Source organism: Pseudophryne corroboree, chromosome 9, assembly GCF_028390025.1.
Source record: "Pseudophryne corroboree isolate aPseCor3 chromosome 9, aPseCor3.hap2, whole genome shotgun sequence".
NCBI lineage: Eukaryota > Metazoa > Chordata > Amphibia > Anura > Myobatrachidae > Pseudophryne > Pseudophryne corroboree.
Window position 1 is genome coordinate 75,886,334 of NC_086452.1, and position 25,700 is coordinate 75,912,033.

The following is a 25,700-nucleotide window of genomic DNA, read 5'->3' on the forward strand; positions in this document are numbered from 1 at the left end:
CATTGGTGTTGGGGTTACCCTGGTTAAGGGCCCACAATCCTCAATTTGACTGGGTCTCTGGGGAGATTCTTAGTTGGGGTACTGATGACATCCTAATCTTCTCCCATTCCCTGGAGGAACATCGGAAGCATGTACGCTTAGTCCTCCAGAAACTCAGAGACCACCGGCTTGGGGCGAAGCTGGAGAAGTGCGAATTTGAAGTTCAGCAAATCGCATTTCTAGGATATATTATCTCCCCAGAAGGTTTCCAAATGGAGGGTTCCAAGGTACAGGCAGTCCTGGATTGGGTGCAGCCCACTAGTTTGAAGGCGCTTCAGCGTTTCCTGGGCTTTGCGAATTTTTATAGACGATTTATCGCTGGATTTTCGTCTATAGTGGCGCCCTTGGTGGCACTCACTAAGAAAGGGGCGGATGTTGCTCACTGGTCTTGTGAGGCTAAAGCGGCTTTTGCCCGTCTCAAAAGGGCATTTGTTTCGGCCAAGGTGCTGCGACACCCAGATCCAGAGCGTCCTTTTGTGGTGGAGGTGGATGCCTCTGAGATGGGTATTGGGGCAGTGCTTTCTCAGATGGGAGTGTCTGATAATCGCCTTCATCCCTGTGCTTACTTTTCCCGTAAATTTTCGCCTGCCGAGATGAATTATGACGTGGGTAACCGGGAATTGTTGGCTATTAAGGATGCACTCGAGGAGTGGAGACACTGGCTTGAGGGGGCTAAGTTTGTGGTCTCAATTCTCACTGACCATAAGAATCTGGCATATTTAGAGTCAGCGAAGCGTCTCAATGCCAGGCAGGCACGATGGGCTTTGTTTTTTGCTCGCTTTAATTTTTTGATAACATATCGCCCTGGGTCAAAAAACATCAAGGCTGATGCGCTCTCGCGGAGTTTTGCTCCAATCCAGGAGACCACCGAGGAGCCGTTGCCCATTGTTTCCCCATCATGTATTAAAGTGGGCATTACCCAGGACCTCTTATCATTAGTCCTTAGAGCACAGGAGCAGGCTCCTCCAGACCTTCCGGTAGGTCTTTTGTTTGTGCCTCCTAGGTTAAGACAGCGAGTGTTCCTGGAATTCCATGCCAAGAAGTCGGCAGGTCACCCGGGTATTGCCAGAACTCGGGAGTTGCTATCTAGGGCGGTGTGGTGGCCCTCGGTGGCTAAGGATGTGGATCAGTGGGTTCGGGCATGTGACATCTGTGCCCGAAATAAGACTCCTAGAGGGGTTCCTGTTGGCCCATTACATCCACTCTCTATCCCATCTAAGCCATGGACCCACATTTCAATGGATTTTGTGGTGGACTTGCCCAAATCCTCGGGGATGACAGCCATCTGGGTTGTCGTTGACAGGTTTTCGAAGATGGCGCACTTCGTTCCACTGGTTGGGCTGCCATCAGCCAGACGCCTGTCTGAATTATTTATGCTGCATGTTGTGCGTCTCCACGGGTTGCCACTTGATGTGGTCTCTGACCGCGGATCCCAGTTTGTGGCCAAATTCTGGAGGGCATTTTGTTCCGATCTCCAGATTTCTGTCAGCTTGTCGTCAGGCTACCATCCGCAGTCTAATGGGCAGACTGAAAGGGTGAACCAGTCCTTGGAGCAGTTCCTCAGGTGTTATGTCTCCAAGTGTCAGACTGACTGGGTTGCTCATCTGTCCATGGCGGAGTTTGCCTATAACAACGCGGCTCACTCTGCTACAGGGATCTCTCCCTTCCTTTGTGTGTATGGGCATCATCCTAAGGCCAATTCTTTTGACCCCCTGGACTCCACGCCTGGTGGTTCCTCTGTGGTTTCGGTCCTTAGAGGTATTTGGCGGAAAGTGAAGAAAGCCCTTGTGTCTGTGTCATTAGTGACCAAAAGGGTTTTTGATAAGCGGAAAAGACCCTGCAGCTTCAAATTAGGAGACTTCGTCTGGTTGTCTACCAAGAATTTGAAGTTGAGACAGCCATCTCATAAGTTAGGGCCCCGGTTCATCGGCCCTTATAAGATCACCAGGGTTATCAATCCGGTGGCATTTCAGTTAGATCTGCCCCGTTCTTTGGGTATCAATAAAACATTTCATTGTTCCCTTTTAAAACGGGCGATTAGTAATCCTTCTTCCAGTGGAAGACCTTCCCCTCTTCTGATACGTGGCCAGAGGGAGTTTGTTGTTGAAAGGATTCTTGACTCCAAGGTGGTTCGGGGTCGGCTGTCATTTTTGGTGCACTGGAAGGGGTATGGCCCGGAGGAGCGGTCGTGGGTGCGCAGTTGTGATCTTCATGCCCCCAGACTGATACGCTCTTTCTTCTCGCAGTTCCCCGATAAACCCGGTGGTAGGGGTTCTTTGACCCCTCGTCAGAGGGGGGGTACTGTTAGGGTCTCCTGCCCTGTGCTGCCACGTCGTCATGGCAACCGGGAGTCAAGTGATAGTGGAGTAACCTGAGCGCAGCTGATACTCCGGTTCGGGTCTTTTGCTGTGCAGTGGTTATAGGCTCTGTGCACGGCAGGGGATCCGGTGCTGGTTTTTGTGCTCACAGTCTGTGAGGTCTGAGTGGGGCGTGGACAGCACCTGCTTTATAAGGCCTCTTTTCAGGGTAAGCAGATGCTGCTGAATCTCTGTTGGTTAGTCAGTTCATGAAAGTTAGCCAGTACTGTGTAGCTTTGTATTTGTTTGTTGCTTACTGCAAATAGGCCTGGGGATTTGGTATTACACTCTGCCAATCCAGACCTAGCAGTAAGACTGGAGTCAGTCGTTTAGCTTGCTGGGGTTCTGTTATTACTCTGTGAACTTAGCAAGTTTGCGGCTGTATTCTAACACTTGCCTGTCTAATCCTGTCTCACTGTGCTAGGTGTCAGGGGTCAGTTTAGTGGCAGTAAGCTTAAACCTGTGCACTGCAAGTGAGAATCAGGATTGTGGAGGCTCTCCTTGTGTCTATCATTCCATCTCTGACCAAGGAGTTTACTGCCACACCCGTTGGTAACCCTTTAGGGTTTTGCTGTTGCCCTTAGCAACAGCATTTCGGGTTCTCTACGTATTAAAACACAACATCTTGCTTTTTACATCTGAGCAGTTCTAATACAAGGGAGATACCCAGTTCCTTAGCCTCTGGGCTTCTCTGTTCACTGTGTGTGTATTTTGTTACCCTATCACCTTCTGTGTACGTTATGTCATATTCCCCAGTTTGTCTGTGAGTCCATTTGTTTTGCATAACAGTTCAAACACCAGTACATTCCTGCAGGCACTGGTGTGCATAACAGTATGTATATATTGGTAGTAATTAATTGGAGTATTTATGTTATCCATTGTGGTAGTGTTTTGCTGCCATACTTTTGTTAATATAATGAATGGTTGTGTATACTTCACTGTGGGTTCGTGACACGTTGAGATAGCAATAGTCTGCAGGGCAGTAAAGGCGGCAAAATAGATCCTTGGTGTTGGCCTCGCGCTGCGGGAGTGACAACCTGCAGGGCGGGAAGAGTTTGTCCACGAGCAGGGTTCAGGGGCTGACCGCGAGCGGTTGACAACAGGAGGCAATGGTTGGCGGAGGCAAGGGACGGGCGACCAATAGTGAACGGCTGTGCGGCGCGAGTCCCTTTATCCACGGGTATATAGAGAGCTCACCTGCGCTGCGGAGGGAGTTGCTGTTCCCCTGGCTAGTGTGCGTGCTCAGATCTCTAGCGGGCCGCTAATAGAGCTGTATGCTGTAAACATACAGCGGTGCCGCGGAGACGGAGTAGCGCTACCCACGCCAGAGCCTACAGGGAGAGAGAAGTGGAGGCAGAGATTAAGTGACACTGCTGGAGGCGGCCCGCTGCTCGAAGAGGCAGGAGAAGGCGGTGGCTCCTCCTGATCCGGCTGGATCATTGGTCTTCGAGCAGGGGAGGACGGAAGAGGCGTCCCCATGGAGGTCCTGGCTGGGCGTAGATGACTGGATCACCTGCCTTCCACATAGGGACCACCCAGCTTCATTGCGCACCACCTCGCTAGGGAGGAGTCGGGGGAGCGTCATCCTGCCGCAGCAGCAGCATATGGGGATGTGTAAGTGAACCAAAACTACACTGCCCCCTGCAGTCTACATACACTGAGCCCCATAGACTTCAGCTGACACTCTGCTTTAGGAGATTTCATTAATGCAGCCACCAGTTCTCATTTACCAGACTCAACCATAAGTAGGAATTAGCACGGAAGAGTAACTGAGATGCATAATAGGCTGGTGTCACAAGTCAAGCAGATAGGAGAGTTATAAATATTCCTATACTGGCCAATAAGTAGATTGAACTGTGTATGGCAATTATTCATACTGTTAACTGTCAATACAGCCCTGCAATAGCTGAAACGAGGGAGAACTGTCATATATAAGGAATTACTTTAATTGACAGACGTATAAATATACTATGACTATGGATGAATTCCAGGGAGTATATATATATATCAGAGTGGAAATAGACAATACATAAGAACGATATATTTGTTGGACTGGTGTTACCATAACTCACTGCATTTCACATACTAAATAACTAAAAGGGAGTCCCATCAGAATTTGCACTGAAACGGAAGGCTTGGTACCATAACTAAAAAAATCCTATACGGGATAATATAATTCTGATCTTTTTAGTAAAGAGGAGACATTACTTAGTGTTACTCAATGGAATGATATAACTATTATTCATATTTTCTCTATTATGGGGACAACGCTGATGTAGAGACTAAAGCCTTATATTCTGCAGGAATTCAGAGTAGCAGTATTATTTTGCTACTGTAACCAATGTTCATCTTGCTAAGTGAAGGAGACAGCTGGAGATGTTAAATAACAATTTATGTTGTCCAAAGAGAAACATAAGTAGCAAAATACTGTGACTAGTTGAAGTTAATGCTATATTGTTTCATGGACTGAGCTATCCTTAAGCATTAACTAACCCCACAAAAATATCCCAGGAACAGTAGTGATAATTAACCCTCTGACACTGGAATATAATTTCAAAAGGGATCATCAACAAAGACTTAACTAATTCCTATTCAAGGTAACATAAACATTCAACGACCACCATCAGTTCACCAAGTCCTTCTATATATAGTAAATGTTTTTTCCTATATGGTATGGGCCCCTATTGTGCACATTAGTTTTAACGAGTACCCGGGTAACTCAGTTTCAATTAATACGGGAAGAACGTTTTTTGTATTGCATGCACAATGATATGTATAGTAGTGGTAGTAATGTATAAATATAGTACATATTAAGGTCTGTATATTTAACAACACCATTCACTATTTCATACATTGTATAGTGTGATTCTGTGATTAAATTACAATACTTACCGATATAATTTGTGGTTTGACGTTGATCTTGAAAACCTGGAAGAGAAGAAAAGAACCAAATAAGAGGTAATGAGTAACGGTTTTAATACATACACACATACAACACAGGAGGAAGGCTTACCCATGCGAGCCTTATAATAATCAGCTTGGGTGGAGGCACATAGGTAATAATTACCCCGGGGTGGTGAGAGAGGGGGTTACAACCACATAAAAGGGGTTTTATGTTTGGGGAGAAAAAGCAGCCGGTGTTTTGTTCCCCCATCAGATGAGTGAATGAAGTGTGTGAAGAAGCGTGGGTTCCCCCGATAAGAAACTGGTAATTTCTAAAAAATTACTGCTGGCGTACCCTTTCCCGCCAGAGGATAGGTCACGTTGGGAGATATCCCCTAGGGTGGATAAGGCGCTCACACGTTTGTCATAAAAGGTGGCACTGCCGTCTTAGGATACGGCCACTTTGAAGGAGCCTGCTGATAAAAAGCAGGAGGCTATCCTGAAGTCTGTATATACACACTCAGGTATTATACTGAGACCTGCAATTGCCTCAGCATGAATAGTGCTGCTGCAGCAGGGTCTGATACCCTGTCAGATAATATTAATACCCTAGACATGGAGTATATTGTGCTAACATAGAGCATATTAAAGACGTAGTCTTATATATGAGGGATGCACAGAGGGATATTTGCCGGCTGGCGTCCAGAATTAATGCAAGGTCCATTCTGCCAGGAGGGTATTAGAGATGCCGACTTTAAAAGGCACATGGAGATTCTGCCTTATAAGGGTGAGGAATTGTTTGGGGATGGTCTCTGGGACCTCGTATCCACAGCAACAGCTGGGAAGAAAAATTTCTACCTCAGGTTTCCTCACACCCTAAGAAAGCACTGTATTATCAGGTACAGTCCTTTCGGCTTCAGAAAAGATAGGGGGCCAAAGGCGCTTCTTTTCTGCACAAGGGAAGAAGGAAAAAGCTGCACAGACAGCCAGTTCCCAGGATCAAAATCTTCCCCCGCTTCCTCTGAGTCCACAGCATGACGCTGGGGCTCCACAGACAGGTGCGGTGGGGGCGCGTCTCGGGAACTTCAGGGACCAGTGGGCTTGCCCACAGGTGAATCACTGGGTTCTGCAAGTAGTATCACAGGGATACAAGCTGGAATTCGAGGCGACTCCCCCTCGCCGTTACCTCACATCAGCCTTGCTTGCTGCCCTCGGAGATAGGGAGTTAGTAATGGCGGCAATTCACAAGCTGTACTTCCAGCAGGTGAAATCAAGGTACCCCTCCTTCAACAAGGCCGGGGTTACTATTCCAAAAATGTTGTGGTACCGAAACCAGACGGTTCGGTGAGACCCATTCTAAAATTGAAATCCTTGAACACTTATATACGAAGGTTCAAGTTCAAAATGGAAACGCTCAGGGCGATTATTGCAAGCCTGGAGAATTTCAGGGTATCACTGGACATCAAGGATGCTTACCTGCATGTCCCTATTTACCCTCCTCACCAGGAGTACCTCAAAATTGTGGTACAGGATTGTCATTACCAATTCCAGACGTTGCCGTTGGTCTGTCCCCGGCACCGAGGGTATTTACCAAGGTAATGGCCGAAAGAATTATCCAGTACTTGGACAATCTCCTTATAAAGGCGAGGTCCAGGGAGCAGTTGTTTGTCAGAGTAGCACTATCTCGGGAAGTGCTACAACAGCACGGCTGGATTCTGAATATTCCAAAGTCGCAGCTGGTTCCTACGACGCACCTACTGTTCCTGGGGATGGTTCTGGACACAGAACAGAAAAAAGTGTTTCTCCCGCAGGAGAAAGCCAAGGGGCTGTCATCTCTAGTCAGAGGCCTCCTGAAACCAAAACAGGTGTCGGTGCATCACTGCACGCGAGTCCTGGGAAAAATGGTAGCTTCCTACGAAGCAATTCCATTCGGCAGGTTCCATGCAAGAACTTTTCAGTGGGACCTCTTGGACAAGTGGTCGGGATCGCATCTTCAGATGCATCGGCTGATAACCCTGTCTCCAAGGACCAGGGTGTCTATGCTGTGGTGGCTGCAGAGTGCTCATCTTCTAGAGGGCCGCAGATTCGGCATACAGGACTGGGTCCTGGTGACCACGGATGCCAGCCTTCGAGGCTGGGGGGCAGTCACACAGGGGAAAAAAAATAAAAAAAATTCCAAGGACTTTGGTCAAGTCAGGAGTCGTCCCTACACATAAATATTCTGGAACTGAGGGCCATTTACAATGCCCTAAGTCAGGCAAGACCCCTGCTTCAAAACCAGCCGGTACTGATCCAATCAGACAACATCACGGCAGTCGCCATGTAAACCGACAGGGCGGCACAAGAAGCAGGATGGCGTGGCAGAAGCCACAAGGATTCTCCGATGGGCGGAAAATCACGTCTTAGCACTGTCAGCAGTGTTCATTCCGGGAGTGGACAACTGGGAAGCAGACTTCCTCAGCAGACACGACCTACACCCGGGAGAGTGGGGACTTCATCCAGAAGTCTTCAAACTGTTGGTAAACCGTTGGGAAAGGCCACAGGTGGACATGATGGCGTCCCGCCTCAACAAAAAGCTAAAGAGATATTGCGCCAGGTCAAGGGACCCTCAGGCGATAGCTGTGGACGCTCTAGTGACACCGTGGGTGTACCAGTCGGTTTATGTGTTCCCTCCTCTGCCTCTCATACCAAAGGTACTGAGAATAATAAGAAGGCGAGGAGTAAGAACGATACTCGTGGTTCCGGATTGGCCAAGAAGAGCTTGGTACCCAGAACTTCAAGAAATGATATCAGAGGACCCATGGCCTCTACCGCTCAGACAGGATCTGCTACAGAAGGGTCCCTGTCTGTTCCAAGACTTACCGCGGCTGCGTTTGACGGCATGGCGGTTGAATTCCGGATCCTAAAGGAAAAGGGCATTCCGGAGGAAGTCATTCCTACGCTGATAAAAGCCAGGAAAGAAGTAACCGCAAACCATTATCACCGTATTTGGCGAAAATATGTTGCGTGGTGTGAGGTCAGGAAGGCCCCTACAGAGGAATTTCAGCTAGGTCGTTTTCTGCACTTCCTACAGTCGGGAGTGACTATGGGCCTAAAATTGGGTTCCATTAAGGTCCAGATTTCGGCTCTGTCGATTTTCTTCCAGAAAGAACTGGCTTCACTGCCTGAAGTTCAGACATTTGTAAAGGGAGTGCTACATATTCAGCCCCTTTTGTGCCTCCTGTGGCACCTTGGGATCTCACGGTGGTGTTGAGTTTCCTGAAATCACATTGGTTTGAGCCACTTAAAACTGTGGATCTGAAATATCTCAAGTGAAAAGTGGTCATGTTATTGGCCTTGGCTTCGGCCAGGAGTGTGTCAGAATTGGCGGCTTTGTCATGTAAAAGCCCTTATCTGATTTTCCATATGGATAGGGCAGAATTGAGGACTCGTCCCCAGTTTCTCCCTAAGGTAGTATCAGCTTTTCACTTGAACCAACATATTGTAGTGCCTGCGGCTACTAGGGGCTTGGAAGATTCCAAGTTACTGGACGTAGTCAGGGCCTTGAAAATTTATGTTTCCAGGACGGCTGGAGTCAGGAAAACTGACTCGCTTTTTATCCTGTATGCACCCAACAAACTAGGTGCTCCTGCTTCTGAGCAGACTATTGCTCGCTGGATTTGTAGCACAATTCAGCTGGCGCATTCTGCGGCTGGATTGCCGCATCCTAAATCAGTAAAAGCCCATTCCACAAGGAAAGTGGGCTCATCTTGGGCGGCTGCCCGAGGGGTCTCGGCTTTACAACTTTGCCGAGCTGTAACTTAGTCAGGGGCAAACACGTTTGCTAAATTCTACAAATTTGATACCCTGGCTGAGGAGGACCTTGAGTTCTCTCATTCGGTGCTGCAGAGTCATCCGCACTCTCCCGCCCGTTTGGGAGCTTTGGTATAATCCCCATGGTCCTTACGGAGTTCCCAGCATCCACTAGGACGTCAGAGAAAATAAGATTTTACTCACCGGTAAATCTATTTCTCGTAGTCCGTAGTGGATGCTGGGCGCCCATCCCAAGTGCAGATTGTCTGCAATACTTGTATATAGTTATTGTTTAACTAAAGGGTTATTGTTGAGCCATCTGTTGAGAGGCTCCGTTATATTTCATACTGTTAACTGGGTATAGTATCACAAGTTATACGGTGTGATTGGTGTGGCTGGTATGAGTCTTACCCGGGATTCAAAATCCTTCCTTATTGTGTCAGCTCTTCCGGGCACAGTATCCTAACTGAGGTCTGGAGGAGGGTCATAGAGGGAGGAGCCAGTGCACACCAGGTAGTCCTAAAGCTTTCTTTAGTTGTGCCCAGTCTCCTGCGGAGCCGCTATTCCCCATGGTCCTTACGGAGTCCCAGCATCCACTACGGACTACGAGAAATAGATTTACCGGTGAGTAAAATCTTATTTTCTCTTCACAGCTCCGCTGGAAGGACGCTCCCCAGGCTCTCCCCTGCAGTATCCAATACAACAAGGGTAAAAAAGAGAGGGAGGGCACATAAATTTAGGCGCAAATGTGATTATAAGCAGCTATTGGGAAAAAATCACTCTTTTTAGTGTAAATCCCTGTGTTATATAGCGCTGTGGTGTGTGCTGGCATACTCTCTCTCTGTCTCCCCAAAGGACTTTTGTGGGGTCCTGTCCTCAGTCAGAGCATTCCCTGTGTGTGTGCGGTGTGTCGGTACGGCTGTGTCGACATGTTTGATGAGGAGGGTTACGTGGAGGCGGAGCAGGAGCCGATAAGTGTGGTGTCGCCCCCGACGGGGCCGACACCGGAGTGGATGTATATGTGGAAGGTATTAACCGACAGTGTCAACTCCTTACATAAAAGGTTCGATGACGCAGCAGCCTTGGGACAGCCGGCATCTCAGCCCGCGCCTGCCCTGGCATCTCAGAGGCCATCAGGGGCTCATAAACGCCCGCTAGCTCAGATGGCAGACACAGATGTCGACACAGAGTCTGACTCCAGTGTAGATGAGGATGAGACAAATGTACAGTCCACAAGGGCCATCCGATGCATGATTACTGCAATGAAAAATGTATTGCACATTTCTGACATTAACCCGGTTACCACCAAAAAGGGTATTATGTTTGGGTATGAGAGGAAGAGTAGGGAACACATAAACCGACCGGTACACCCACGGTGTCACTAGAGCGTCCACAGCTATTGCCTGAGGGTCTCTCGACCTGGCGCAATATCTTTCTAGCTTTTTGTTTAGGCGGGACGCCATCATGTCCACCTGTGGCCTTTCCCAACGGTTTACAATCAGTTGGAAGACTTCTGGATGAAGTCCCCACTCTCCCGGGTGGAGGTCGTGCCTGCTGAGGAAGTCTGCTTCCCAGTTGTCCACTCCCGGAATGAACACTGCTGACAGTGCTAACACGTGATTTTCCGCCCATCGGAGAATCCTTGTGGCTTCTGCCATCGCCATCCTGCTTCTTGTGCCGCCCTGTCGGTTTACATGGGCGACTGCCGTGATGTTGTCTGACTGGATCAGTACCGGCTGGTTTTGAAGCAGGGGTCTTGCCTGACTTAGGGCATTGTAAATGGCCCTCAATTCCAGAATATTTATGTGTAGGGAAGTCTCCTGACTTGACCATAGTCCTTGGAAGTTTCTTCCCTGTGTGACTGCCCCCCAGCCTCGAAGGCTGGCATCCGTGGTCACCAGGACCCAGTCCTGTATGCCGAATCTGCGGCACTCTTGAAGATGAGCACTCTGCAGCCACCACAGCAGAGACACCCTGGTCCTTGGAGACAGGGTTATCAGCCGATGCATCTGAAGATGCGATCCGGACCACTTGTCCAACAGGTCCCACTGAAAAGTCCTTGCATGGAACCTGCCGAATGGAATTGCTTCGTAGGAAGCTACCATTTTTCCCAGGACTCGCGTGCAGTGATGCACCGACACCTGTTTTGGTTTCAGGAGGCCTCTGACTAGAGATGACAACTCCTTGACTTTCTCCTCCGGGATAAACACTTTTTTCTGTTCTGTGTCCAGAACCATCCCCAGGAACAGTAAACGTGTCGTAGGGACCAGCTGTGACTTTGGAATATTTAGAATCCAACCGTGCTGTTGTAGCACCTCCCGAGATAGTGCTACCCCGACCAACAACTGCTCCCTTGACCTCGCCTTTATCAGGAGATCGTCCAAGTACGGGATAATTAAAACTCCCTTTTTTCGAAGGAGTATCATCATTTCGGCCATTACCTTGGTAAATACCCTCGGTGCCGTGGACAGACCAAACGGCAACGTCTGGAATTGGTAATGACAATCCTGTACCACAAATCTGAGGTACTCCTGGTGAGGATGGTAAATGGGGACATGCAGGTAAGCATCCTTGATGTCCAGTGATACCATGTAATCCCCCTCGTCCAGGCTTGAAATAACCGCCCTGAGCGATTCCATCTTGAACTTTCATTTTTTTATATAAGTGTTCAAGGATTCAAATTTAAAATGGGTCTCACCGAACCGTCCGGTTTCGGTACCATAAACATTGTGGAATAGTAACCCCGTCCTTGTTGAAGGAGGGGCACTTTGACTATCACCTGCTGGGAATACAGCTTGTGAATTGCCTCTAGCACTGCCTCCCTGTCTGAGGGAGTTGTTGGCAAGGCAGATTTGAGGAAACGGCGAGGGGGAGACGTCTCGAATTCCAGCTTGTACCCCTGAGATACCACTTGAAGAATCCAGAGATCCACCCGTGAGCGAGCCCACTGATTGCTGAAGTTCTTGAGACGGGCCCCCACCGTACCTGGCTCCGCCTGTGGAGCCCCAGCGTCATGCAGTGGACTTGGAGGAAGCGGGGGAGGACTTTTGTTCCTGGGAACTGGCTGTATGCTGCAGCTTTTTCCCTCTGCCTCTGGGCAGAAAGGACGCGCCTTTAACCCGCTTGCCTTTCTGGGGCCGAAAGGACTGTACCTGATAATACGGTGCTTTCTTTGGCTGTGAGGGAACATGGGGTAAAAATGCTGACTTCCCAGCTGTCGCTGTGGAAACGAGGTCCGAGAGACCATCCCCAAACAACTCCTCACCCTTATAAGGCAAAACTTCCATGTGCCTTTTAGAATCTGCATCACCCGTCCACTGCCGAGTCCATAATCCTCTCCTGGCAGAAATGGACATTGCACTTATTTTAGATGCCAGCCGGCAAATATCCCTCTGTGCATCTCTCATGTATAAGACTGTGTCTTTTATATGCTCTATGGTTAGCAATATAGTGTCCCTGTCTAGGGTATCAATATTTTCTGACAGGGAATCAAACCACGCAGCTGCAGCACTGCACATCCATGCTGAAGCAATAGCTGGTCTCAGTATAATGCCTGAGTGTGTATATACAGACTTCAGGATAGCCTCCTGCTTTCTATCAGCAGGCTCCTTTAGGGCGGCCGTGTCCGGAGACGGTAGTGCCACCTTCTTTGACAGACGTGTGAGCGCTTTATCCACCCTAGGGGATGTTTCCCAACGTGACCTATCCTCTGGCGGGAAAGGGTACGCCATTAGTAACCTTTTAGAGATTACCAGTTTTTTATCGGGGGAAGCCCACGCTTCTTCACACACCTCATTTAATTCATCAGATGGGGGAAAAACCACTGGTAGTTTTTTCTCCCCAAACATAATACCCTTTTTTGTGGTTCCTGGGGTAATATCAGAAATGTGCAACACATCTTTCATTGCCGCAATCATGTAACGTGTGGCCCTATTGGAATGTACATTAGTCTCATCGTCGTCGACACTGGATTCAGTATCCGTGTCGACATCTGTGTCCACCATCTGAGGTAGCGGGCGTTTTAGAGCCCCTGATTGCTTTTGAGACAGCTGGGCAGGCACGAGCTGAGAAGTAAATAATAAAAAGAGCGCTAAACACCTGCTATGTCTATAAATTAATTATATAAACAAAGAAAGATAATTATAATATTTTTTTCCATTATATAAAATAAGAATTTACTTACCGATAATTCTATTTCTCGTAGTCCGTAGTTAATGCTGGGGACTCCGTCAGGACCATGGGGATTAGCGGCTCCGCAGGAGACAGGGCACAAAAGTAAAAGCTTTAGGATCAGGTGGTGTGCACTGGCTCCTCCCCCTATGACCCTCCTCCAAGCCTCAGTTAGGATACTGTGCCCGGACGAGCGTACACAATAAGGAAGGATTTTGAATCCCGGGTAAGACTCACACCAGCCACACCAATCACACTGTACAACCTGTGATCTGAACCCAGTTAACAGCATGATAACAGCGGAGCCTCTGAAAAGATGGCTCACAACAATAATAACCCGATTTTTGTAACAATAACTATGTACAAGTATTGCAGACAATCCGCACTTGGGATGGGCACCCAGCATCCACTACGGACTACGAGAAATAGAATTATCGGTAAGTAAATTCTTATTTTCTCTGACGTCCTAAGTGGATGCTGGGGACTCCGTCAGGACCATGGGGATTATACCAAAGCTCCCAAACGGGCGGGAGAGTGCGGATGACTCTGCAGCACCGAATGAGAGAACTCCCGGTCCTCCTCAGTCAGGGTGTGCCCCTGACCAAGTAGCTGCTCGGCAAAGTTGTAAAGCCGAGACCCCTCGGGCAGCCGCCCAAGATGAGCCCACCTTCCTTGTGGAATGGGCATTTACATATTTTGGCTGTGGCAGGCCTGCCACAGCATGTGCAAGCTGAATTGTACTACACATCCAACTAGCAATCGTCTGCTTAGAATCAAGAGCACCCAGTTTATTGGGTGCATACAGGATAACAGCAAGTCAGTTTTCCTGACTCCAGCCGTCCTGGAAACCTATATTTTCAGAGCCCTGACAACATCTAGCAACTTGGAGTCCTCCAAGTCCCTAGTAGCCGCAGGTACCACAATAAGCTGGTTCAGGTGAAACACTGACACCACCTTAGGGAGAAACTGGGGACGAGTCCGCAGCTCTGCCCTGTCCGAATGGACAATCAGATATGGGCTTTTGTGAGACAAAGCCGCCAATTCTGACACTCGCCTGGCCGAGGCCAGGGCCAACAGCATGGTCACTTTCCATGTGAGATATTTAAAATCCACAGATTTGAGCGGTTTAAACCAATGTGATTTGAGGAATCCCAGAACTACGTTGAGATCCCACAGTGCCACTGGAGGCACAAAAGGGGGTTGTATATGCAGTACTCCCTTGACAAACTTCTGGACTTCAGGAACTGAAGCCAATTCTTTCTGGAAGAAAATCGACAGGGCCGAAATTTGAACCTTAATGGACCCCAATTTGAGGCCCATAGACACTCCTGTTTGCAGGAAATGCAGGAATCGACCGAGTTGAAATTTCTTCGTGGGGCCTTCCTGGCCTCACACCACGCAACATATTTTCGCCACATGTGGTGATAATGTTATGCGGTCACCTCCTTCCTGGCTTTGACCAGGGTAGGAATGACCTCTTCCGGAATGCCTTTTTCCCTTAGGATCCGGCGTTCAACCGCCATGCCGTCAAACGCAGCCGCGGTAAGTCTTGGAACAGACATGGTACTTGCTGAAGCAAGTCCCTTCTTAGCGGCAGAGGCCATGAGTCCTCTGTGAGCATCTCTTGAAGTTCCAGGTACCAAGTCCTTCTTGGCCAATCCGGAGCCACGAGTATAGTTCTTTCTCCTCTACGTCTTATAATTCTCAGTACCTTGGGTATGAGAAGCAGAGGAGGGAACACATACACTGACTGGTACACCCACGGTGTTACCAGAGCGTCCACAGCTATTGCCTGAGGGTCTCTTGACCTGGCGCAATACCTGTCCAGTTTTTTGTTCAGGCGGGACGCCATCATGTCCACCTTTAGTCTTTCCCAATGGTTCACAATCATGTGGAAGACTTCCCGATGAAATCCCCACTCTCCCGGGCGTCGGAATGAACACTGCTGACAGTGCTATCACCTGATTTTCCGCCCAGCGAAGAATCCTTGCAGTTTCTGCTATTGCCCTTCTGCTTCTTGTGCCGCCCTGTCTGTTTACGTGGGCGACTGCCGTGATGTTGTCCCACTGGATCAATACCGGCTGACCTTGAAGCAGAGGTCTTGCTAAGCTTAGAGCATTGTAACTTGCCCTTAGCTCCAGTATATTTATGTGGAGAGAATTCTCCAGACTTGATCACACTCCCTGGAAATTTTTTCCCTGTGTGACTGCTCCCCAGCCTCTCAGGCTGGCATCCCTGGTCACCAGGACCCTTCCTGAATGCCGAATCTGCGGCCCATTAGTAGATGAGTACTTTGCAGCCACCGCAGAAGAAACACCCTTGTCCTTGGAGACAGGGTTATCCGCTGATGCATCTGAAGATGCGATCCGGACCATTTTTCCAGCAGATCCCACTGAAAAGTTCTTGCGTGAAAACTGCCGAATGGAATCGCTTCGTAAGAAGCCACAATTTTTCCCAGGACCCTTGTGCAATGATGCACTGACACTTTTCCTGGTTTTAGGAGGTTCCTGACTAGCTCGGATAACTCCCTGGCTTTCTTCTCCGGAAGAAACACCCTTTTCTGGACTGTGTCCAGAATCATCCCTAGGAACAGCCGATGTGTCGTCGGAAACAACTGCGGTTTTGGAATATTTAGAATCCACCCGTGCTGTCGTAGAACTACTTGAGATAGTGCTACTCCGACCTCCAACTGTTCTCTGGACCTTGCTCTTATCAGGAGGTCGTCCATTTTCTTTGAAGAAGAATCATCATTTCGGCCATTACCTTGGTAAAGACCCGGGGTGCCGTGGACAATCCAAACGGCAGCGTCTGAAACTGATAGTGACAGTTCTGTACCACGAACCTGAGGTACCCTTGGTGAGAAGGGCAAATTGGGACATGGAGGTAAGTATCCCTGATGTCCCGGGACACCCTATAGTCCCCTTCTTCCTGGTTCGCTATCACTGCTCTGAGTGACTCCATCTTGATTTGAACCTTTGTAAGTGTTCAAATATTTCAGATTTAGAATAGGTCTCACCGAGCCTTCTGGCTTCAGTACCACAACATAGTGTGGAATAATACCCCTTTCCTTGTTGTAGGAGGGGTACTTTGATTATCACCTGCTGGGAATACAGCTTGTGAATTGTTTCCAATACTGCCTCCCTGTCGGAGGGAGACGTTGGTAAAGCAGACTTCAGGAACCTGCGAGGGGGAAACGTCTCGACTTTCCAATCTGTACCCCTGGGATCCTACTTGTAGGATCCAGGGGTCCTGTACGGCCCCAGCGTCATGCTGAGAAACTTGGCAGAAGCGGTGGAGGCTTCTGTTCCTGGGAATGGGCTGCCTGCTGCAGTCTTCTTCCCTTTCCTCTATCCCTGGGCAGATATGACTCTTATGGGGACGAAAGGACTGAGGCTGAAAAGACGGTGTCTTTTTCTGCAGAGATGTGACTTAGGGTAAAAACGGTGGATTTTCCAGCAGTTGCCGTGGCCACCAGGTCTGATGGACCGACCCCAAATAACTCCTCCCCTTTATACGGCAATACTTCTTTGTGCCGTTTGGAATCTGCATCACCTGACCACTGTCGTGTCCATAAACATCTTCTGGCAGATATGGACATCGCACTTACTCTTGATGCCAGAGTGCAAATATCCCTCTGTGCATCTCGTATATATAGAAATGCATCCTTTAAATGCTCTATAGTCAATAAAATACTGTCCCTGTCAAGGGTATCAATATTTTTAGTCAGGGAATCCGACCAAGCCACCCCAGCTCTGCACATCCAGGCTGAGGCGATCGCTGGTCGCAGTATAACACCAGTATGTGTGTATATACTTCTTAGGATATTTTCCAGCCTCCTATCAGTTGGCTCCTTGAGGACGGCCCTATCCGGAGACGGTACCGCCACTTGTTTTGATAAGCGTGTGAGTGCCTTATCCACCCTAAGGGGTGTTTCCCAACGCGCCCTAACTTCTGGCGGGAAAGGGTATACCGCCAATAATTTTCTATCGGGGGAAAACCACGCATCATCACACACTTCATTTAATTTATCTGATTCAGGAAAAACTACAGGTAGTTTTTTCACACCCCACATAATACCCTTTTTTGTGGTACTTGTAGTATCAGAAATATGTAACACCTCCTTCATTGCCCTTAACAAGTAACGTGTGGCCCTAAAGGAAAATACGTTTGTTTCTTCACCGTCGACACTGAAATCAGTGTCCGTGTCTGTGTCTGTGTCGACCGACTGAGGTAAATGGGCGTTTTAAAGCCCCTGACGGTGTTTGAGACGCCTGGACAGGTACTATTTTTTTGCCGGCCGTCTCTGTTGACATTATCACGTAATTCCTTGAATAAGCCATCCATTCCGGTGTCGACTCCCTAGAGAGTGACATCACCATTACAGGCAATTGCTCCGCCTCCTCACCAACATCGTCCTCATACATGTCGACACACACGTACCGACACACAGCACACACACAGGGAATGCTCTGATAGAGGACAGGACCCCACTAGCCCTTTGGGGAGACAGAGGGAGAGTTTGCCAGCACACACCAAAAACGCTATAATTATACAGGGACAACCTTTATATAAGTGTTTTTCCCTTATAGCATTTTAATATATATAGTCATATCGCCAAATAAGTGCCCCCCCTCTCTGTTTTAACCCTGTTTCTGTAGTGCAGTGCAGGGGAGAGCCTGGGAGCCTTCCCACCAGCATTTCTGTGAGGGAAAATGGCGCTGTGTGCTGAGGAGAATAGGCCCCGCCCCCTTTTCGGCGGGCTTCTTCTCCCGTTTTTCTGAGACCTGGCAGGGGTTAAATACATCCATATAGCCCCCAGGGGCTATATGTGATGTATTTTTAGCCACAATAAGGTACTATCATTGCTGCCCAGGGCGCCCCCCCCCCAGCGCCCTGCACCCTCAGTGACCGCTGCTATGAAGTGTGCTGACAACAATGGCGCACAGCTGCAGTGCTGTGCGCTACCTTATGAAGACTGAAAAGTCTTCTGCCGCCGGTTTCTGGACCTCTTCACTTTTCGGCATCTGCAAGGGGGTCGGCGGCGCGGCTCCGGGACGAACCCCAGGGTGAGACCTGTGTTCCGACTCCCTCTGGAGCTAATGGTGTCCAGTAGCCTAAGAAGCCAATCCATCCTGCACGCAGGTGAGTTCACTTCTCTCCCCTAAGTCCCTCGATGCAGTGAGCCTGTTGCCAGCAGGACTCACTGAAAATAAAAAACCTAACAAAACTTTTACTCTAAGCAGCTCTTTAGGAGAGCCACCTAGATTGCACCCTTCTCGGCCGGGCACAAAAATCTAACTGAGGCTTGGAGGAGGGTCATAGGGGGAGGAGCCAGTGCACACCACCTGATCCTAAAGCTTTTACTTTTGTGCCCTGTCTCCTGCGGAGCCGCTAATCCCCATGGTCCTGACGGAGTCCCCAGCATCCACTTAGGACGTCAGAGAAAATTTATTACACATAAAAAGTTAAATATTATAATCTTTCATAACTTTTGCATTCATCATGGGTTCACATAAAAATGAAAACTAGATATTGTAATCTTATCAATTTTCATATATATCACGGATTCACATTGATGGGAACACTCAAACCGCTAGATGGTACCTGTAAATAGCTATTGGGACAGTCCTTGGTCTCCAACCCAAATAAAGTACATATGTTGCCACTCCTAGTAACGAATTTTGTTTTGTATCACATAACCATAGTGGTAATTTTCTATCGTTAATTCCAGGGTCTGATTCCAGTACTGAATTTTTGATTAGTAGAATCAGTCAATTATGGCTCATGAGGTAGTTCAATGTCCCAGAATTTAATTGAGGGGATATCGTGAAATATTGTTGCTCTAATATCCGTCTGTTCTCCATTGCCTACGTGTTGCCAGATATAATTTATTTTTGTTTTGGAGTGGTGCAGTTTCTTTTAATGGGTTAGAGACTGTGAACCTCCTTTTTTTATTTTTTTATTTTGTGGATTATAATATATAGTTATAAAGGATATAGTTTCTAGCAAGTGCTAGTATAATAAAGATTGCCTCAGATTGAACTATTTATTTAGATAACACCTGTAGTACACCTGCAGTCTATAATGAGCACTAGTCTATGATTGGTGGAAATAGTGTTTAAATACTAGGATAGGAGTGAGTGATGGACACCTTCTGATGAAACCGTTCAATTGATATAACGGAGAAACGCGTTAAGGACCTATTCCATACTCCATCTTGGAACACCAACGTTTGGGACTATAGAACCGGTATCTTGGCAAAAATCTCCAACCTATATCTTGGTGAGAAGCTCCCTTAAAAGTATTAATGAGGAGAAGCTGAGTGGCGTGCAGCCACAGCGGAGAGCTGTCTTCTCACCCTTATTACTGGAAGCTCTGAGGTCAGTACGTGAAGCTGCTACCACTCCGGGAATACGCGACTCCGGCAGAGATACATCCAGCGGCGCGCAGCCGCAGCCGGGCACTGCGTCTCCCGGAGCTTTACATCTGAAACCCTGCTGCTGGGGAGGTGAGCAACAATATTTCACGATATCCCCTCAATTAAATTCTGGGACATTGAACTACCTCATGAGCCATAATTGACTGATTCTACTAATCAAAAATTCAGTACTGGAATCAGACCCTGGAATTAACGATAGAAAATTACCACTATGGTTATGTGATACAAAACAAAATTCGTTACTAGGAGTGGCAACATATGTACTTTATTTGGGTTGGAGACCAAGGACTGTCCCAATAGCTATTTACAGGTACCATCTAGCGGTTTGAGTGTTCCCATCAATGTGAATCCGTGATATATATGAAAATTGATAAGATTACAATATCTAGTTTTCATTTTTATGTGAACCCATGATGAATGCAAAAGTTATGAAAGATTATAATATTTAACTTTTTATGTGTAATAAATTTTATATAATGTAAAAAAATATTATAATTATCTTTCTTTGTTTATATAATTAATTTATAGACATAGCAGGTGTTTAGCGCTCTTTTTATTATTTATTTGTGATTGTTGTATGGTATACTTCTAGCCGTAAGTGGGAGCAGCTTGTTTTTTAATAAGTGGCAATCGATAAGAAATTAGCTCCTTTTCCTTAATTGTGATTAGGGCAATATTTAATTGAACTAGTATATTGGTGCGCTCGAGATATTGTCTGCACACGGACGCCTAGGGAGTGACATTTAGTTGACCTCCCGATACGTCAGTGTGCATACAAGGATTTTTTACTACGAGCTGAGAAGCCGGCTGTCCCACATCTGATATGTCGTCAAACCTCTTATGTAAGGAGTTGACACTTTCACGTAATTCCTTCCACAAGTCCATCCACTCAGGTGTCGCCCCGCAGGGGGTGACATCACATTTATCGGCACCTGCTCCGCCTCCACATAAGCCTCCTCATCAAACATGTCGACACAGCCGTACCGACACACCGCACACACAGGGAATGCTCTGACTGAGGACAGGACCCCACAAAGCCCTTTGGGGAGACAGAGAGAGAGTATGCCAGCACACACCAACAGCGCTATATAACACAGGGATTAACACTATAACTGAGTGATTTTTCCCAATAGCTGCTTGTATACACAATATTGCGCCTAAATTTAGTGCCCCCCCTCTCTTTTTTACCCTATGTAGTCTGGAAACTGCAGGGGAGAGCCTGGGAGCGATCCTTCCAGCGGAGCTGTGAGGGAAAATGGCGCCAGTGTGCTGAGGGAGATAGCCCCGCCCCTTTTTCGGCGGACTTCTCCCGCTTTTTTCTATGTATATCTGGCAGGGGTATTTTACACATATATAGTCTCTATGACTATATTATGTGTTATTTGCCAGCCAAGGTACTTAATATTGCAGCCCAGGGCGCCCCCCCCCCCCCCAGTGCCCTGCACCCATCAGTGACCGGAGAGTGAGGTGTGCATGGAAGCAATGGCGCACAGCTGCAGTGCTGTGCGCTACCTTGTTTGAAGACCGAAGTCTTCTGCCGCCGATTTCCAGGACCTCTTCTTGCTTCTGGCTCTGTAAGGGGGACGGCGGCGCGGCTCCGGGAACGGACGATCGAGGTCGGGCCCTGTGTTCGAACCCTCTGGAGCTAATGGTGTCCAGTAGCCTTAGAAGCACAAGCTAGCTGCAAGCAGGTAGGCTTGCTTCTCTCCCCTCAGTCCCTCGTAGCAGTGAGTCTGTTGCCAGCAGATCTCACTGAAAATAAAAAACCTAACAAATACTTTCTTTTCTAGCAAGCTCAGGAGAGCCCACTAGGAGCACCCAGCTCTGGCCGGGCACAGATTCTAACTGAGGTCTGGAGGAGGGGCATAGAGGGAGGAGCCAGTGCACACCAGATAGTACCTAATCTTTCTTTTAGAATGCCCAGTCTCCTGCGGAGCCCGTCTATTCCCCATGGTCCTTACGGAGTTCCCAGCATCCACTAGGACGTCAGAGAAACATAGGGTGTAATGATGATATTGGGGGTAATTCCAAGTTGATCGCAGCAGGATTTTTGTTAGCAATTGGGCAAAACCATGTGCACTGCAGGTGGGGCAGTTATAACATGTGCAGAGAGAGTTAGATTTGGGTGTGGTGTGTTCAATCTGCAATCTAAATTGCAGTGTAAAAATAAAGCAGCCAGTATTTACCCTGCACAGAAATAAAATAACCCACCCAAATCTAACTCTTTCTGCACATGTTACAGATGTAGCCACCTTTATCTTGAGTGGCCGCGGCGTTTGTCCCGTTCGACCATACGCAGCGTACTGTGGCGTAGCGAGGCGCGCCTAGCCACAGAGAGGCTATCTAATCGCACGGAGACAGACATTTGACGTTTGGCGTTACCTTTACGTGTAATACCTGCGATCAGCCACCAGATGTCGCTTTTTACAATCACCACTGCGCATGCGTGTGGTCTCCCGTAAAATACAATACTGACATACATAATAAGGACTACTTTACTAAGGCGTCTCATTACGCTGCATACAGTAAATACTGTACTCATTACGCTGCATTATTTAATACAGTACTGTATATACAGTACGACACCGACGCAAATACAGTAGTACAGCATACAGTATATGATCCATCTACAATACTTTATGAATACTGTATGTGAGCGTCCAAGTCCCGCAGACAAAACACAGTACTGTAAAACCAGTAGTGTACACTGTCGCAAATGGATGTGTGTTACAAGTTCACTATTCCCTCTCAAGATTAGGAATTTTCTACAGTATGTTATCGTCCTAATCCCGTAGCCATTACAGCATAATCAAAACCAACGGATTTATACATTTGTCTGCGGCGAAGTGGTGAAGTGTTTCGCTTCCTATACTCAGAGTCCAGGGTTCGATTCCTTAAGTACGAATGCATGTTACTGTAGTTTTTTTCAGACACTTTATTATTTTTTTTATTCACATACTGTAAACCAGGGCATACAGTAGCTGCATGAGCGGTTCTATGCGATCGAGTCCGGTGTACCATAATGTGCAGGTTCTATGCAGGTTAAGGTTCTATGCTCCGTACACAGTACACATACAATTCTGTAGCTGGGCAGACTGAATAGAAATGGCTACCACCTATGACTCCTTGCCCCACAGAGGCCCTAGGCTACGGAGCAAGTAATAGTCCAGATTGTACAGACTATGGGGCAATGCTGAAGGAGCGTCACAATCCCCTAGCTAAAATACACAGTATGCATATTATGGTACACCGGACTCGATGACATACTGTAGCACACTGGCAAAATGGCCGCCGCCCCTGAACCCTTGTGCAGGTTATGGGGCAATGCTGAAGGAGCGTCACAATCCCCTAGCCAAAATACACAGGGGAGGGATAAGCTACTGTAGGATTGCATACAGTATTACGGTACACCGGACTCAATCGCATAGCACACTGTCAAAACGACCACTACCCCTGAACCCCCACCTCGTGGCAGGCAGCAGTTGGGTATGGAATGAGAAATGGCATAAGCTGTGCAGGCTACGGGGCGATGCTGAAGGAGCATCACAATCCCCTAGCCAAAATACACAGAGATACTGTAAGCGAGGTCTATGCACATTACAGTACTGTACGTTACACCGGGCTCGGTCGCATAGCAAACTGACAAAACACAAGTTTTACAGTACATACAGTAAAGCAGGCCAAAGCTGCAGGAGAGTTTCTACTGTAAAGGTTCTATGCACCGTACGGTAATGTACACATACCTGTACAATTCTATAGCAGGGCAGACTCAATTGAAATGGCTACCGCCTGTGACTCCTACAGTAGCTCCTAGGAGGCACTCAGCTATGGAGCAAATAACAGCACAGATTTTGCAGGGTACGGGGCAATGCTGAAGGAGCGTCACAATCCCCTAGCTACAATACACAGGGGTGATAGAGATAATCGAGTGGCTGGAGGGGGGTCCCCTTGATTTAAGGGGCCCCCACTCCTCCAGGGTACTCTGGCCAGGTGTGACTAGTTGGGTATTTAATTCCATGGCCGCAGGGACCGGTATAAAAGTCTCCCCCGGCTGTGCATTATCTGTCCAGCTAGTGGAGCCCAGTGCTGATTCAAAAAATATGGGGAACCCCTACGCTTTTTTTGTCCCCCTTATTTTTTGCACCAGGACCAGGCGCAGAGCCCGGTGCTGGTTCTAAAAAGATGGGGGATCCCGTGTCCATTTTTTCCGTATTCCTGCCGGAATTCGACTGCAATTGCATATACAGTACTGTACCCCTTAATGTCACTGCTTACAGTATACAGTATTTAGACATGAGCTTGTGTACAGTATCTGTCATGAGGTGCTTTTTTCACTGACACTATAACTTTTTTCTATTGTGATATACTGTACAGAGGCGGCAAACTAGCCAAACGGGAATAATCAGCTTCTGCAGAATAAAATGAGATGCTACAGTACATGCCTATATTCTGTGAGTGACTGCGGCTCTATGAAATTAAATCAGAAAATTTAAATATGAAATGCATTACTAATGTGTGGCATTACTGTACTGTATGTGTATAAGGTGTACTACAATATTTTCTGGTGTAACATAAGGAAAGGGCACTACTGCATGGTCTAATGCAGTGGTTCTCAAACTTGGTCCTCAGGACCCCACACAGTGCATGTTTTGCAGGTAAACCAGCAAGTGCACAGATGTATTCATTACTAACTGACACATTTTAGAAGGTCCATACAGTACAGTAGGTGGAGCTAATTTTTCACTTGTGATTCTGTGAGACCTGCAAAACCTGCACTGTGTGGGGTCCTGAGGACTGAGTTTGAGAACCTGTGGTCTAATGTACATAAAGATGAATGTGGTGGGGTGTAATGTGAATAAGGGGCATTACTGTTAGGAGTAATGTGGTACTATGATATGATGTCATGAGAATAAGAGACACCACTGCATGATATAATGTGAATAAAGTTGCAGTACTGTGTTGTGTCATTTCATCTTCGGGTATTATTGTGTTACCATGCCCCTTCCCAGCAAGAACATACTGTACACTGTTTTGGGCTGGCACTAAATGTGCACATTGTTCTTATTTAGATTATAGGGGGTAGGAGCGCCAAAATGGGTGATGGTGCTGGGAAAGGGGTGCAGGGTTAGAGGCGGAACTACGTAGCATCTGTGCAAGAGGGCATCAGCCAAAATCTAGCCTAGGGCATCATGTTGGTCAGGTTTGGCTCTGATAATACTGTATACTGTACTCTTACTGTACTTTGCATTCAATACAGATACTGTTTGCACACAGGTTTTACATGAATCATTGGCAATGCTGCAGGAGTGTCTCATTAGGCAATCTAAAATATACCACGACTATGGGTGGGGATACAGTAGGGAAGTTCTGTCACCATAAGCTGTCTGCTGTGTATAGCATATTTCCATCTGAGATGCATTTGTGTGTTTGTAATAAGAAAAAAACATTTTACTGTACATTTAGTGGATACAGTATTTCTCCCCCATAATGACGTATCATACTGTACAGGTACCCTCATGTACTGTACCGTACCATACTGTAAAATTGAATATTTATTGGAAAAACATCAATATTAATGTAAAAATAAAGTATTACAACATCCGATTCCATGTACTGCACTGATCAAAATGTACAGTACTCTTATTCAGGACTTATAAAACTGAAAATAACTGTTCATACAGTACACATCAATAACATTACTACTGTATAATATTCTACATTAGTTTATGCAATAATCAGACAAAGGCAATTTTATCATTTTTTTTAATAATGCACCAATTTAAAATTTTAAACAGAAAATACAGAACTACATATTTGTGGCTTGACCATTTCTTTCAACTACAACAGGTAATACTTTATACAGGTGATTTATATAATTATTACAATGTTCAGGTGTGAGTACTTCTAGCCAAAATTTCTTTATCCCATCCACCAGTTGCTGTTTTGTTGTTGGCTTTGCAACACTCCTAACGTACCTCTTCAATTGAGCCCACACTAATTCGATTGGGTTCATGTCTGGT

General features: G+C 47.2%; 1 long non-coding RNA gene across 1 annotated transcript in view; it reads right to left on the minus strand.

Annotated features, from left to right (window-relative positions):
- Positions 1-25,700, minus strand: part of LOC134956698 (uncharacterized) — a 55,832-nt gene that overhangs the window by 20,583 nt on the left and 9,549 nt on the right. Inside the window, exon 2 of the long non-coding RNA XR_010186101.1 lies at positions 5,289-5,324. This is a non-coding gene — a long non-coding RNA (uncharacterized LOC134956698). The remainder of the gene's footprint in view (positions 1-5,288; positions 5,325-25,700) is intronic.